The 16,021-nt window shown below is 46.1% G+C and overlaps 1 protein-coding gene across 2 annotated transcripts in view; it reads right to left on the bottom strand.

Annotated features, from left to right (window-relative positions):
- BTBD7 (BTB domain containing 7) overlaps positions 1-6,040 on the bottom strand; it is a 92,680-nt gene extending 86,640 nt beyond the window's left edge. The window contains exon 1 of one of the 2 annotated variants that reach the window (XM_084791573.1): positions 5,741-6,040. The gene's annotated coding sequence lies outside the window, so the exon portion shown is untranslated. The remainder of the gene's footprint in view (positions 1-5,740) is intronic. The other variant, XM_084791572.1, reaches the window with a different exon arrangement.
- Between the last annotated feature and the right edge of the window lie 9,981 nt (positions 6,041-16,021).

Raw genomic sequence — 16,021 nt, 5'->3', positions numbered from 1 at the left:
CGTCTCAACATAAAACCAAACCAAACCAAACCAAACCAAACCAAACCAAATAAACAAAAAGCCAATAACAACAACAAAAAGCCCCACCACCAAAAACCCAAAACAACAAACATATAAAAATAAGGAAAACATTAACAATTCTATTTATTACAGCATCAAAAAGAATAAAATTCTTAGAAATAAATATCAACTTGAGAGACTTTGACATTGAAAATTGAAAACCTCTACTGAAAGCACTTGCGTCATTAGTGCACATGCGGAAGCACAAGACACAGTCGAAACAAGCATGGCCCCTGAGAAAACCTGACTGTGAGCAAGCACCTGCCAGGCAAGGCACAGATAAGCAGGGGGTCTGGGCCAGTTTGGAGTACAGGAGACCCTGTCAGAGAAAAGAAAAAAGAGGAGGAAAACAAGGGGAGGGAGAGAAAAAGAAGGGAAGGAAGAACACTGTTGAAACTCAAATGAAAGATTTAACGTTGTTAAAATGTTAAGATAGGGTCATGGAGAGTAAAAGTTATTACTACCACCCTGAGGACCTATGTTGGATACCCAGAACACAGACACGACTCCCACAGGTGCACACGAGCACTGACACACATGTGCACGCACAATCTTAAACATATAACCACATACATACAGTAAGTGCAAAAAAGCTAATACTACCCACAGCAATTGTCATATGTAACAGAACAAAATCCCAATAGTTTTTATAAGAAAAATCCATCCTAAAATTTCTATGGCATCTCAAAGGATCCCACTGCAAAACAATCATTAAAAAGCAAGCAAAAACAAAAACAATGCAGAGGTTGCTTGTTTGTTGGTTTAAAATTTAACTACAAAGCAGTTATTAAAACAGCCTGGCACCAACATAAAGAGACCTACAGAAAGCCCCAAGCAAAAGCTAGTGCTTGTGGTTCAGTGATCCTCCTATCTCGCTCCTTGCTCCCTCCCTCCTCCTTCCTCTAGCCTTGTACATACTAAGCACACTCTCTACAACTAAACTACACACCCAATCCCTCAAACAATTTTCATTCAGGTGCCAAGGCCATTGACTTGGACAGTATTCTTAAACAAAGAGTACCAGGAAAACTGGACAGCTATACTTAAAAAAGACAAATAGTATCTACAACTGTAAAACTCTTACTAGAAAGCAAAATGAGAAAACCTTCATGACACTGGATTTGGCAATGACTTCCATATATGAAATCAAAAGCACAAAACAACCAAAAGAAAAACTAGGTAAACAGGTCTTACTTCACCACCGTTAAAAACGTTTTGATAGACTAGAGGTATAGCTTAGTAGTGGCAGAAGGCCACTGGGTTTTCACCCAAACACCACAGAAAAACTTTTTTAAAAAGTTTTTTCTGGGTGTGGTGGTACATGCCTGCAATCTCAAAGCTTGGGTCACAGAAAGAAGGTCACTAGTTCAAAGGCCAACCTGACCACACAACAAGACCTGGTCTCTAAAAACCAACAAATAAGCAAGTTTGTTTGTTTGTTTTATGTCAAAGGGAGAAAAGACAACATAGATAAGTAGAAAACATCTGCATTCTGCTGTAGGTGTCAAGCCTGAGCAGAGTTTGAGTTCAATCTCTCCCACATCCCCACCACAAGCTGAAAGGAGAAAACTAACACCTGCCAAGTTGTTCTCTGACCTCCACACAGGTACTGTGGGGTGTCCACAGCACGCCCCAGCACCTACATACAAATGTGCATGAACACACAAACATGCATGAACGAAGGAACTGCAAGTTTACAAACTCACATGCCTGATAAGAGATCAATATTCAGAAAAACCAAAGAACTCGTACAACTCAACAGCCAAACAGGACTTGGTTTAACAAACAGGCAAAGGAGCTGAGCATGGCAGTCTATGCCTATAACCCCAGAACTACGAAAGCATTTTGATGTTACTCAGGGCATCTCTCTCAAAAAGCCCAAAGGGGCAGATGAGAGGGCAAATGCCAACTCAGTACAGGAAAGATATTTATCACTAACCATTAAATAAATGTAAGTTAGAACACAACAATACCACATTACACTCTTTAGGATGGCTTAGTATGAGGGGGGAACCCTTCTCAGACACACCCCACAACACAATCTTTGTGCATTACTGGTGGGAATATAAACTTCCCTTGGCTTGATAAATACCCAAAATAAACTAAAGAAATGTCTTGAACAGGTAATTTTTACACCATGTTCACAGCAGCATTTTACATAGTGGTCAAGCAACTCAGGTGTTCATGGACAGATAAATACACAAAATGTAATATATACTTAGAATGAATTGTTCAGCCTCAAAAAAAGGAAGGAAATTCTGACACTGTGTAGCATGAATAGACCACCAACTAGTTACAAAAGACAAAAACCATGTTTTTGATTCTATGATTACACTTTCACTTAGTCAAAAGTCACAGACCCAGAGTAGAATGATGGATCTCAGCTGCTGAGATGAACTATGTCAGTGTTTAAAGAGTACAGACTTTCAGATTGGGAAGATGAAAGAACAATTCCTCAGATGAGGCTGTGTCGCTTTGTAGCAGAAACCAAACTTAGCATACATGGAGCCCTGAGTTCAATTTCCAGCAGTAGGGAAAAACGAATTCTGACTACTAGGCCAGCAACATCCTCATCAGGCTCAAGCTGCTGTCCTGGAGTCCCATCCCTGAGACCCACACCATGGAAGGAGAGGACCAACTCCCACAACCGTTCTCTGACTTTCACCTATGACCTTCGACTGCATGCATATATATGCAGTAACAATAAATAAAATATAGTAAAAAGAACTTTTTTTTTAGGGCTAGAGATGGCTCAGTGCTTAGGAGCATGTGTTGCTCTTCCAAAGGATCTGAGCCTGATTCTCAGTATCGGTATCAGGTGCTCACAACTGCCTGTGACTCTACATTCCAGAGAGATAAGAAGCCTCTAGCCTCCACAAGCATTTGCACTCACACGCATGCAGAGACAATGAGACACACACCACACACACAAACAAATTTAAATAAATATATATTTATATATGTATAGAATTTAAGAAATAACTCTGCTGATGGCAGTGGTAATGACTGTACAGCAATGTTAAAGTGTACAGAATTGTACAAGTATCAAAAGTAAATTTTATTACATATATTTTACCACAGTAAGTGTACAAACACACACATACGTGCTAGGTAATCCTTCTTACTGACTTTACCTTAACCCAGCTCAGTAGTTTGATTTCCAACACAACAGAAAAAACATTTCTTGAGATAAATTTTGCTGGGTGTGGTGGCACACCTCTGTAATCTTACTATTTGGATGGCAGAAAAACTATTCTAGTTTAAAAACTCATCTGACTGAGTCAGGTAATAAAATGGCTAGCTACTGTCTTCTTGCCTCATTTTATTCTTGCCTTATTTGAACTCAACCTGTGCACAGCTTATAACACCTTTAACAGTTTGTTATAACTTGCACAAAAGAAAAACCCAAATCTCAATTTGGCACTCAAATCCTTCCACAGAGATAATCTTCTGGCTGTCTAGTGTTTCCTATGGAAAATATCTTCCCAGGAAACTCTGCCTTCTGCTCCTTTTGTTTCCTTCTATTCCCCTTCTTCAATTTATACACTTGCCTTCCCCCCACCCCCACCACACACACACACACACACACACACACACACACACACACACACACACAGTATCTGCTCCAACCTCTCTGTAAATATAAAGTCATTGGCCAGTTGACGTTCAGGGTGGCCCAGGAAGTTATTTAAACCCCTAAAGCCCCACTAAACTTCCTTTATCCTGAACCCCCGCAGCACTCTTTCCATCCGTAGAACTCACTAGATCGGATTCCAGACTCACGTGAGTACATCTTTTCCCAATAAGAACCTCGAAGCAAACTCTATTATATGTTACATTTCTTCCCACTCTCAGCTCTGAAATAATGTAAACACAAAGCAGACGTTCAATAATCACTGTGTAATTTGAGCTCAGTGACTAAAATATGATGACATAATCACCCGATTCTATTGTATTTCTGTGATTCTATTGTATTTCTGAAAGTTGACCTGTGACACACTATAAATAAAATTCTGTAGCCCAACACAAGGTGAGAAGGGAACTAGGCAGTATAACCTGGCAAAGCACTGTGTTTTTAAACCCTAAAGTTAGATTCAGATACAAAGAACTTGAGATGCCCATCATCTCGCTATAGAAGTTGGGTTTTACAGAACAAAATACTGACCCTTGGGCTTTACTGAACCCATGCAGGAATGCCAGGCTATAATTTGATGAAAACCTAGTCATGGCTCTAAGAAAAATTCAAATGAAATGTTACTCAGTTTTTATTAAATATGGGAGAGAGAGAGAGACAGAGAGAGAGAGAGAATGTGTGTCCTCTTCAGCAGTTATTTTAAGGTAGCTATCAGGTTCAGAGAGAGATACTCGTTTCTGCTTTCAACTTTTACCATGCAAAGACCTAGTGGCGGGGAAAGCAAATCCACGAAGAGGAGGCCGTGCACTAAGTGAAGAGTTGTCTCTCTAGGCATGCAGAAACCTAGATCCCAGCTTAGGCCCTCCCCGGCTAAATTATGACCCACGGCAACTCACTTTTTGAGTCCATTTTCCCCACTTTAAAACACATCAAATCTCTAAAGGTCTTTCTGACTCTAAAATTCCAAGACAAGTGCACTCACTGCTGCTTACTGTTAGGGACGTACGGTTGGTTCATAATAACTTCAAGTCTTCCTTCCAGATTTACAAAGAAGGCAGTGTGAGTAACCTTTCAGAAGAAATAGAGAGCACTCAAGAAACAAAAGGTGCCATTTGCTGGAAAAGCTAATTATCTGCAAAAAAGGTTTCTTCCTTGCTCAGCACAGTAAGATGCTTTCGCTGAGGAAAACAAGGCACCGGGAAAGAGAGCCAAGACTGCTCTGTCAATTAGGCCTACTCCAGAGTACTTATTATGCGGGCTGGTGTAAGAGGCGCTGTGGTAGCTCAAAGCAGAGTTTCTCCCTAAGACGGTGAGAAAGTTCTCACTCAGAGTGAGAGAGTGAGTGTGAGTGCGTGTTAAGGGAGTTAACAGCAGAGCACACGGGAAGGCACGCCTTTCACCAAGTACTCCAGGGAGCTCAGCCTCCGCTTCTCCATCAAACGTGCTCCGGCATTGTCTCCCCACCTACCTGTCAAAGCTCAACGCCAGTTCCAGTCCTCCCAGAGAGCACATCTCCCCCCACCCGCGCCGGACGATCGCGGGGAGTGACCCGCCCCAGGCCCGCTCCCCGCTCCCCGGCGTCCCCTAGCTCCGGCCCTCCCTCCGATCTCACGCCCACCCGCGACCCCGCACCCCCTAAGCAAGCGTCCCCCGCCGGGAGCGGGTTCTCGAGTCCAGGGTGCGGCGGGTCCCGCCCCTCCGAGCCGGGTGTTCGGAGCCCGTCCCGGCGGCCACCTTGGACCGGGGTGGGCGGGCGGGAGGGACGCCCTAGTGCTCCGAGCGCCCCGCCTCTGCCCCCGCCGGGTCGGCGGCGCTCTGTCCGGCCCGCCCCTCCGGGCACGGGGACCGGCCCGTCCCGCGCCGGCGCGCAGGGCCCTTAGACGGTCGGCTGGCCAGCGCCTCGGCAACCCCCGCGGCGTCCCGGCCTCAGCCGAGGTGCCAGCCACCACGCCCAGCCACGGCTGCTTCCTCAGCCCGACGCCCAGCGCCGCGCCGCGCCGGACAGCGAGACGGCTCCTCAGCCTCAGACACCGGAGGGACACTCACCTCGGAGGCTCCTCCCGCCGCGGCTGCCGCTGGGACCGCTGCCGTCGCCTCCGCCGCCGCCGCCCCCAGCGCCGCCGTCCGCACTGGCGCCAGCCCCCGCGGCCATTCTCCTCTAGCCGCCGCCGCCGCCGCCCTCCCCTCTCCTGTCAGTGGCTTAGGCTCCGGGACCGCTCCAGGTTCCCCCCGTCGCCATTTTGACTCCGACCGGGAGCAGGAGGGGCTCGCCTCGGCGGGGGCCTGGCGCGCGTGCGCCGCTCTGCGGAGCCCGACGGCCCCGCCCGCCCCCGCTGTCTGCGCGCCCCAGTCACGTGTCCCAACGTCGGCGCGCGACGTCGGGCTGCGGGGGAGGGGCACGCTAGAGAGGCGCGTTCCCAGGGGCTCAGGCCAAGAGGCGAGTGCGCGCGCATTCTTCGGTCTCTATTGGCCTGAGGGAGGTGCGGAGGGGTGCAGGGGTACTTATTGCTGCATCCTGCACATCCCCCGGATTTGTAGTGTATTGGTCATTGTATCTGAATGGAATCATCATCACAAGCAAGGGAAGGCCAGGTCCACTGATTCGTTTCCTTTCGGCGGCCGCCATCCACCGGGTGTTGGCTTTAGATGCTTGTCTCAAAAAAGAACTGCGGTCCAGAGGAAAACTCCTTTCTGACCGACTTTGCGTTTGGGTGTGTTTGTTTTGTTTTGTTTTTTGTTAAGAATTTCTTAATATATTTTGTCCTGGTACTTTCGTAGGTGGTAGTTACTTGGTGGTTGGGGAAAAAAGACGCTAAAAAGTTTCAACAACAAAGAACTAGGCTGATGTAGCTCACAGTGCCCCCACGGGAGAGCCAGCTCTCTTCCATAAACAGCCCTTGTTTATGATTCTGCCATAATTCTACCGATGCAGATAAAAAAGGACGACTTACATTTATGAAGTGCCTACAGTTTTCGAAACACGGGGAAGTACATGGTTTCTGTCTGGATGCCAGAACTGCCCTTTGCGGTAGTTGGAGCAGGAGTTATCACTGTTTTACAGCCTAGGAAGCGGGCAAGCCAGGACTAGAATCCAGGCTGTGTCCTTCAGGAATTTGCGCCTTCCGTCTTTCACCAATCTTTCCGAAGCAAGTTTTCTGTTAACACTTCTTTTTGGTGGTGTTAGATTGATTTTTATGTGTATGGATGTTTTGCCTGCGTGTGTGTGCCCACCGGGTCCCCTGAAGTGGAGTTCTGAATGGTTGTGGAGCCACTGTGTGTGGGTGGTGCTGGTGCCAGGTCGTCTACAAGAGCAGCAAGCACCCTAAATCACTGATCCATCTTTTTTGACCCCTTTTAATGGTCATTTTGAAAGTATCTCTGAACAAAAGCGCCTGCCCTTAGTTCCCAAATAAACTGACTTGATTTAACCTGTTTTAGGTCTTAGTTCAAGAATAATCTTTTAAAGATTTAACCAGCTCGTAGCACTTAATTTTCCTTTCTCAATTTAGGGTGTGTGTGTGTGGTGGTGGTGGTGGTGGGGAGGCGGGGGGAGGGGAGAGCCGGGAGGGGGGGGAGCGGGGGGGAGGCGGGGGGGGGGGGAAGGAGAGCGGGGGGGGGGGAGGCGGAGGGGGGGAGGGGGAGAGAGCCGGGGAGGGGGGGAGGCGGGGGGGGGGGGAGAGCAGGGAGGGAGGGCGTATTGAGACGTTGATCTTGAACTCTTGCTCTTCCTAGTTCCACCTCTAGAGCGATGGGATTACAAAGGGGTAACATCAGGCCCAGCAATCCACTTTCCTTGATGTCTTGCAACAAGTCCTTGTAGACTGTGCAACATTTCTGATGCACATGGTAGCCAAGTGGAACTTGATTCAATAAATGTATCCTTTTCCAGTTCTCTGGGAGGTGGATTTGAGGCTTGCTCTTGAGGTTCCATAGACTTAGCTCTCTATGGCAAGTCTTTTTTTTTTTTTTCTGCGACTGGTAAACTGTGTACAGGGCAAAATGGGCATGGTTTAGATAAGAATGCCAAGCTTCAAAGGATAAGAGCAATGAAGTTTTGTCATGGGTTTGGTTTCTGGTTTTTGTTAAAAAGGATCTCAGCCCTTTGACATGTGTTCTAGTTTTGTGTTGTTGAATATATGGTGTGTGTGTGTGTGTGTGTGTGTGTGTGTGTGTGTGTGTGTGTGTGTGCAGAGTAGAGGACAAACTCAGGAATTGGTCTTCCCCTTTCACTTTGAGATAAGGTCTCTTTTTCTCTATTTATTTTTGTCCAGCTGGCCTGTAAGCTTCCAAGGAGTCTCTCATCTCTGTCTCCCATCTCTTCAAGGTAACACTGAGATTACAAATGAAGACACTGCAGTTTTATGTGGGCTCTGGAGAGTTATTGCATGCATGCAATTCAGTTGCATGGCAAGCATGCAACCCACTGTCTCCCTAGCCCCTGGTTTTTTGTTTTGTTCTATTTTGATATGAGCTTTTGTTGTTATTGTTGTGGTGGTGGCAGCTTTGTTTTTGAGACAGGATTTCTCTGTGTAGCCTTGACTGTCCTGCACTGGCTTTGTAGACCAAGTTGGCCTTGAACTCACAGAGATCCACCTGCCTTTGTCTCCCTGAATGCTGGGATTATAGGAGTTCACCACCTCACCTGGCTCCTCGCCCCTGTTTTTAAAAGAAATCTTGATCTTTATTGTTTTGGAGCCTTGGTATTCAGTGAAAGGGCATAAATTGTTTTTTGTCAACTTCCAATAGAAGAGCTTTTATTTCTTTGAATATTTTCCTGACTTTTTTGGGACATTTTTTTGAATATACTATATTTTCCTTGTGTTGATTCATTAACTCCCTCCCCCACCAAAAAAAGAGCTCTTCCTGGATTTATTAGTTTACCCTTTCCTCTTGCACCCTATATGTTGCCTCTGTTTTGGCCCTTGAAGGCATGGAGACTATTCAAAGACCGTAACTATCATTAGAAAGGGTATTCTGTTTGCACCACTGTTCCTTCCCTCTTCTGGCCCTGCCTATGAGGGGCTGCTATGAGACATTGTGGCTTCCCTCAGATCTCTGATAAAGCCTAAGCTCATGAAAAACAAGAGCCAGAAGCTCACCCTGTTGACCAGTATGTCAGGTAAGTACAACTGACAGGAACTGAGAGGCACCAGCGATGGGATGTGTGTGGATTCAAGGGCCGGATCCTGATGCCTGGCACTGGTTATGGGACAACAAGACAACGGGGCACTGGATGCTCACTGGCTTCTGGAAGTTCCTGATTCACAGCGTCAAGGAGCTGGTGTATAGCAAATTTTACAGTGTTTCCTTTGGGAACTCAAAACCATCATGGAAAAAGCTGTGGAGCTGGCCATCAGAGTCACCAATCCTGACACCGTGCTGTGCAACAACTACAACAACAAAAATGAATAAAAAGGGCTTTGTTTGCGAGAAAATAACAAAAACAAAACAAAACAAAAACCTTGCCACAAAGCAGGGAGGGATTCCTCTATAGCAGATGAGTGTCATCAGCTGGCTACACAGCTGTGAGCAATAGACAAATGGTGAATGGAAAAAAGAAACGTTAAGGGAAACTGGTCCATCTAGTTGGAGCTGATGGGTAATCCTTCGTGCCTACCTCCTAGCCCCCCTCCCCACTGTGACTCTAGTCTATAACTGCACATGATCTACAGCCTGGCCTCCACCACTATTTCCCATTGCTTCAGCTTTGAACACTCATTCGGGCATAGAGAGATGGCTCAGCAGTTAAGAGTGTTGGCTGCTTTTTCAGAGGACCCAGGCTCGATTTCCAGTACTCACGTTGCAGCTCACAACTGGCTGTAACGCCAGTTCTAGGATATCTGATGCCCTCTTTTGGCCTCTGGCAGCTTCAGGCATGTGTATGGTGCACAGACACATTCAGACACTTTTACACATAAAATAAAAAAATTTTAAAGTCTGTAAAATGAGCAGTCACTAACTTGCTTTTACTTAACCATAAACATTAAAAAGGACGTATTTTAGGTCACAGTATAAGAGTTTCCCTCAGCAATTGTCGGGTCCCAGCCCGTGGGAAAAATCAAATCAGGGCTCACCTGAAAGAAGGAGTGGAGATTGAAAGTAGGATACAGAGACTCAAGAAATAACGAATCAAGTCAGGACATTTCTGATCAAGATTCACTTTATTGCCAACTAGCAGGAACATATATAGGGCAAGGTCAATAGGATCTGTTCTTATCTCACTCACCCTAGCCCCCAGGCAAGAATGCAATAGCCTAAATCTTTCCCTGTAGAACTTCCTAGTTCTCTTGAGTAGTTCCTTGTAAGAACTTCCTATATTCTCTGGGTGGTTCCAAGTTGAGACTTCTTTACTTCTTTCAAAGGTAAATAGTCCAAGGATAGCCTAGAACACAAGCCCTCGTGGTGAGGTAAAGGTCAGCAACTCGAAGGTCACAGCATACAGCCTAAACACAGGATTTCTGACATGGCAGAGTTTGGCATGGGTCCCCACAAGCAATCTTTGGTTTTACGGATTCTGACCCTGTGATGAGGCACAATGTGATGGCAGAAGCTTATGCCCGCTTGCCTCATGGTAGATAGGAAGCAGAGACAGGAAGAGGCTGGGGACCGGGTGTAACCTTCAAAGGTAAGGTTCCAGGGGACCGTCTTCCTCCAGCTACGGCCTGCTTCCTAAGGTTTCCACCAGTTCCCGGAATAGCACCCCAACAGGGACCGACTACTCAAAACACGAGCCTGTGGAGTTTACAATTCAGACTTAAGTGAAAACATAGGAGTCCGAGTAAGATGAGCATGTAACACAATTGGGCCAATCAGAACCTCTTCTGAAGAAAAAAAAAACTTCTCTAAGGAAGAACTTCCTCTTGCTGTATTTCTCTGTAATTATGACCTTAAAAGACAATGATAATTGTTTTCCTCAACTAAGCAGAGAAGGCATGCACATTAGGAAAGAAGGGCAGAGACAGAAACACAGAAGCCAGGACAACATGAACACTTGTGCTTAGACGTCTCTGAGTCGAAACCAGCCCCATTGCTTTGTTTTTAGAAGCCATTATGTGTCCCAACTCCTCATTCTATCTTCAGTTACTTGGAAGTGGATAAAAGTCGTGGGTTTCTCTGGACTGCAATCTAGAGGTCTGAATTCACAGCCGGTTCCTCCTTTTCCTTCTCCGCTTTCTTTTCCTCTTTTTTTCCTCCTCAGAATCCCACACACGATCACCAAAGCTAAAACCTGAGACATTTACGTCTATGAATTCCAGTTTTTGTCACTCAAGTGTCTGTGTGTGTGTGTGTGTGTGTGTGTGTGTGTGTGTGTGTGTCTGTGTGTGTGTGTGTGTGTCCATATGTATGCAGGTATGTGCATGCCCCAGTGTGTATGGGGAGATTAACAGAGAACCCGAGGGAATCAGTGCTTTCCCTCTACCATGTGGGTCCTAAGGGTGTGGCTTTGGTTGTCAGATTAGCCAGAAACCCTTTTACTCACTGAGCATCTTAGGAGCCCAAGCTCTAGCATTTCTTCCTGTGTGCTTGCTGTTCTATCACTCATAGCCTTCCGCTGGAGCCCCTTCTCAGGCCTTCCTGAAGTATACAATGGGAACAGTTATTCTTTTATTTTTTACTGTCTCCGAGAAAGGCTGATTTTATCTCCGCCAATTGCTTTGCATACGATACTACTTCCACACATTTTTGTTTTTAAACTTCCTGGAGTCCAGCTGAGGAGAAGAACTGAAATACGTATGTCAAAGTATAAAGCTCTGAGAGGTGGCTCAGCAGTTAAGAGCGCTGGCTGCTTTTTCAAAGGGCTTGCCTGGATTCCTAGCACCCATACAGCAGCTCACAAACACTTGTAATTCCAGGTCCAGGGGACCGGATGATGTCCTGTTTAACCTTCATGAACAGCAAGCATGCGTGTAGTGCACATATGTACATGCAGGCCAAACTCCCATACACATAAAAATAAGTGAGTAAATCTTTTAAATTATTTAAGTGTCCAGGACAGTAATTAATGTTTTAGTGTGTATAAATTGATGCCGACTAATTATTAAGTTAATAAGTAATAAGATTAATAAAGCCTCTAGAAAATAATATTGGAAACTATCTTAATTGAGTCGGGGAAGAAAAGATTTCTTTTTTTGAGCTAGGGTCTCCTGTAGCCAAGGTCTCAAACTCTGTAGCCAAGACGATCTTGAGCTCTTGATTGTCCTGCTTATATCTCCCAAGTTCTAGTATTGCAGGCCTGTTTTTGGTTTTGTTTTGTTTTTTGTAATTTTGGTTTTTTGAGACAGGGTTTCTCTGTTATCTTGGCTGTCCTGGACTCACTTTGTAGACCAGGCTGGCCTCAAACTCACAGCAATTCATCTGCCTCTGCCTCCTGAGTGCTAGGATTAAAGGCCTGTGCCACCACATCCGGCTCAGGCCTGGTTTTTGTTTTTAATGCAAGGGACAAAAATAGATAAATAAATAAATAGAATCCTTAAATGTAAGGTTCACAGATGCAACTCTATTTAAAGGTGAACTTCAAAGTGTTAGTGTCCATAATCCCAAACTCAGATGTGGAAGCAAGAGGATCAGAAATTCAGGAGTTCAAATCTAATCTGCAGTCTGTACTAAATTCATGGCCAGTCAGAGCAAAACGAGACCTTGTCTCAAAAACAAACAAAATACCTGTAATCCCAGTATTCAGGAGGTGGAGGCAGCAGGGGTTTCAAGCCAGCCTGGGCTACACAGTGAACTCTTGTTTATAAATAGTTAAGTCTAGATCCTCAAATATATAGATGTATCAAAAGACAAGGCACACAATACACAGAGGTATTTCTAACTTATAGGCAAAGGAAAGCTGAGCGTATAGCTCAGTAGAATAGTTCTCTAGCATCTGTGAAGACTCTAGATTCAATCCCCAGCACACACAATCCTCCTGAAAGTGGAAAATGATGAAAGACTTGAGCAAATGAATTCCAAACAAGAGAAATGAAGAAGTACTCAAACATATATAAAGGAAGTACACATTTGAGACATGTTAATACTGATGACTCAGACTGAGTTAACACAACAAGACCATTTGACAGGCAAGATGACTCAGGAGGTAAAGATGCTTGCCACCAAGCCTGAAAACCTGATGTGCCCAACATCTGAGTCCCATCCCAAGAACCCATATGGTAGAAAGAGGGAACTGACTCCCCATAAGTTGTCCTCCGACTCCCACATCTACAACCTACACTATGACATGTGGAGCAACACACACACACACATACACACACTCACACACACATACTCACAAATACAAAATAAATAAACATTAAAAAATAACTCTAGAGTCAGGTGTGATGGCACATGCTGGTACTCCCAGCACTCTTAAGAGGTATAAACAGGCGAATCTCTGTGAGTTGGAAGCCATCCTGGTCTACAAAGTGAGTCCAGGACAGCCAAAGCTACATAGAGAAACGCTGTCTCCAAAACAAAAACAAAACTCGATCGGGGAGTTGAGCTCAAAGCCAACCTGTGCTGCAATGAAACAAACAAACCAATAACAACAACTACCCAACAGTTTTCGGTGTGAGGGTTGATTAGGATGTGAACTTTAAATTTTTTTTCTATACTGCTGGTGGGAGTGAAAAGAGAAAAACCACTTAGGAAAGCAGTTCAGCCTAGCTTAGGAAAGATGACAGTCATTTCTAATACAGACCAGGAAGCTCAACCCTCCCTAAATAAAGATGCTTAGCTCGTATTTAATTATCATTAGGCAGTTTATCTGAGAACTAAGGTAATTTCATATTGAGTCTTTGCCAAAGTTATTCTTTAATGTGTTTGTCCCTTTAAATGATTAAAGATATAATGGCCTAGCTGGTTAGCCATTTGATTGACAGCTGTCAAACCCTTCAGGCAGCAGCAGCTTATTGCCAGGAGCTTGACCCAATAGCCCCAAATCAGAGAGGACTGGGAACCAAGTGTAACTGCTGTGGTTGTGGGCCATGGTCCTTGAGTCTAGGACAACAGTGAACAAGATTGTGGCTGCCCCCAAAGGTGCGTATGGGTGGCAGCAACTGCAACAGAACGTGGCAAGCCCTCAGACACCTGCTTCTCGGAACAGCTTGCCATTGGGACCGCTTTCTCTGTTTTACACCTCGCTGAGTTTTCCCAGACACTTCAGTCCAGCCACAGATGCCAAGCAGAGATTTCTTTTGAGCCCCCAGAAACTGCCACAACGGTCATATCCTCCTACGAAATGGCAGATTTGCTTTGGGAAACTCTCTTTCACTCACTGCCGTGGTGGCTCTGAGCCTTTACCCTGCCTTTGACAGCTTCAGGTGACCTTGCCTGCAAGGACCGCAGGCGATTCCCTCCCCCTCAGCCGCTCCCAGCATCGCAGCACCTTCTCCATCCATCATAGCTGGTGTTGCAGCCGTAGGTCTCTGGAAAGCCTTCCTGAATGGCTTCATTGCCTGCTTGTGGTGTAGCTGGGGCAGAAGGAGCTGGCTGTACCAAAGAGCAGAAAATTCCCTGGGTTTGCCAGCTGCAGGCACAGCCAGAAGCAGCCGCTAGGGGGCAGCAGAAGGGTTCAGAGAGCAGCAGGGAGCTGAGGTGGAGGAAACACCGAGACTGGGTAAGTGCTAAGAAGGCATACCAAGGAGGGGTGGGGACTGTGGAAAGTGAAGGACTGCAGAGCCAGAAACTGCCGAAGGCTAGAGGCTGCAAAAAGCTTCTAGCCCTAGCTACTGGAAGAGTCCCAGGGACCTGCCCAGTTACTCAGAGTGGCTAAAAGCTGAGGGAACTGTTAACGCCAGCTGCAATAAGCCTCAGACATTGAAAGTTAGAGCCAGGCATCAATGGGTCCCAAAGCTTAGAGCTGGCAACCTGTGGCCTGTGGCTTGGCACACAGAGGGTCAGGCTGTCAGCCTGATTTCCACTGAACACAGCAAAAATAATGCTCAGATGGTTGGTGATACAAGCGATCCCCTGTTGGGTATAGAGACTTATTCTCACGAAGGTCAGTAGATATGACTGTGCAGCAAGTGCATGCAAGGCAAAACTAGCAAGAGTGGACACAAAGAACATCAATACCATGGGTTTAAAGCTGTGGTATTCACTAGCCCAAGGGGCATGTCCCATGAAAGTCTTCACTTACCAGGAAACTGGGACAGAGGGGAGGACATCCTATTGAGACTCTAGATGAGAGAAGCATGGGAGAATGGCAAAGTAGAAGGATCCAGAGGGTCCTAGAAACCTACAAGTAGAACATTATGATAGGCAGATTTGGGCCCAGGGGTCCCGCTCAAACTATGGCACCAGCCAAGGACAATGCAGGCAGTAAACTTTAAACCCCTACCCAGATCTAGCCAATGGACAGAACATTCTCCACAGTTGAGTGGAGAGTGGGGACTGACTTTCACACAAACTCTGGTGCCCCATATTTGACCACGTCCCCTGGATGGGGCGACCTGGTGGCACCCAGAGGAAGGATAGCAGGCTACCAAGAAGAGACTTGATACCCTATGAGCATATACAGGGGGAGGAGGTCCGCCTCAGTCACAGTCATAGGGGAGGGGAGTAAGGGGAAAATGAGAGGGAGGGAGGAATGGGAGGATACAAGAGATGGGATAACCATTGAGATGTAATATGAATAAATTAATTTTTTAAAAAGTTTTTTTTTTAAAAAAGCTGTGATATTTTCACTGGGGGATTTGAACTTGGATCCCTTGTCAATTCCTTTCCAAGTTGGACCTGGTGGTGCAGCATTCAGGAGACGGAGCCAGTGTTGCAAGATTTGTTGGTGTTTTAGCCTGGGCCCTGGCAAGCCTCACTACCCAGGCGACCCATCCTCAATTAGGCCAATTTAAGGAGACAAAGAAACAGCAGATGACAGGAAAACGAGAGTCGTTTGCTGTGACTGCAGAGGGAAGGGGAACAAAAAGGCCCAGTGAGCCCCAAGTCCATCTTCAGTGTCTTGGCTCACGTTTAGGTTTACAAAGGCGACAAGAGGTACCTATATGCAAGTGGCCCTGGTCAAAGTGCGGGCACACCCACCGCCTTGTTGCAGCTGCTGTCCCTTCTGCCAGGTGGTCTGACAAGTGTCAGGACTGTGTGAGGTGTCTTTCTGGCAGATAAGCTCTCTGGCGGAAGCATGCTTCTAGCCTTTTCCTTCTTTCAGTTTGTGCCTCCCAGTAAAATTCCATTCTCTTGGGGCTTTACTTCAACAGTCTGATACCCAAAGTGAAGAGCAGAAGTGCATCTTTAGAATACTCAGTAGCACAGGAGGAGGGCAAGTGCCAGGCCATCCTCAGCTACCTGGCAGTCTCAAACAGGATCCGAAAGTCTGGATGTAGTTCATAAGAG

Source organism: Acomys minous (assembly GCF_964271855.1).
Source record: "Acomys minous genome assembly, chromosome: 8".
Lineage (NCBI taxonomy): Eukaryota > Metazoa > Chordata > Mammalia > Rodentia > Muridae > Acomys > Acomys minous.
Note: the sequence above shows the minus strand (reverse complement) of the source record. Positions and strands in the feature narration are given on the sequence as shown.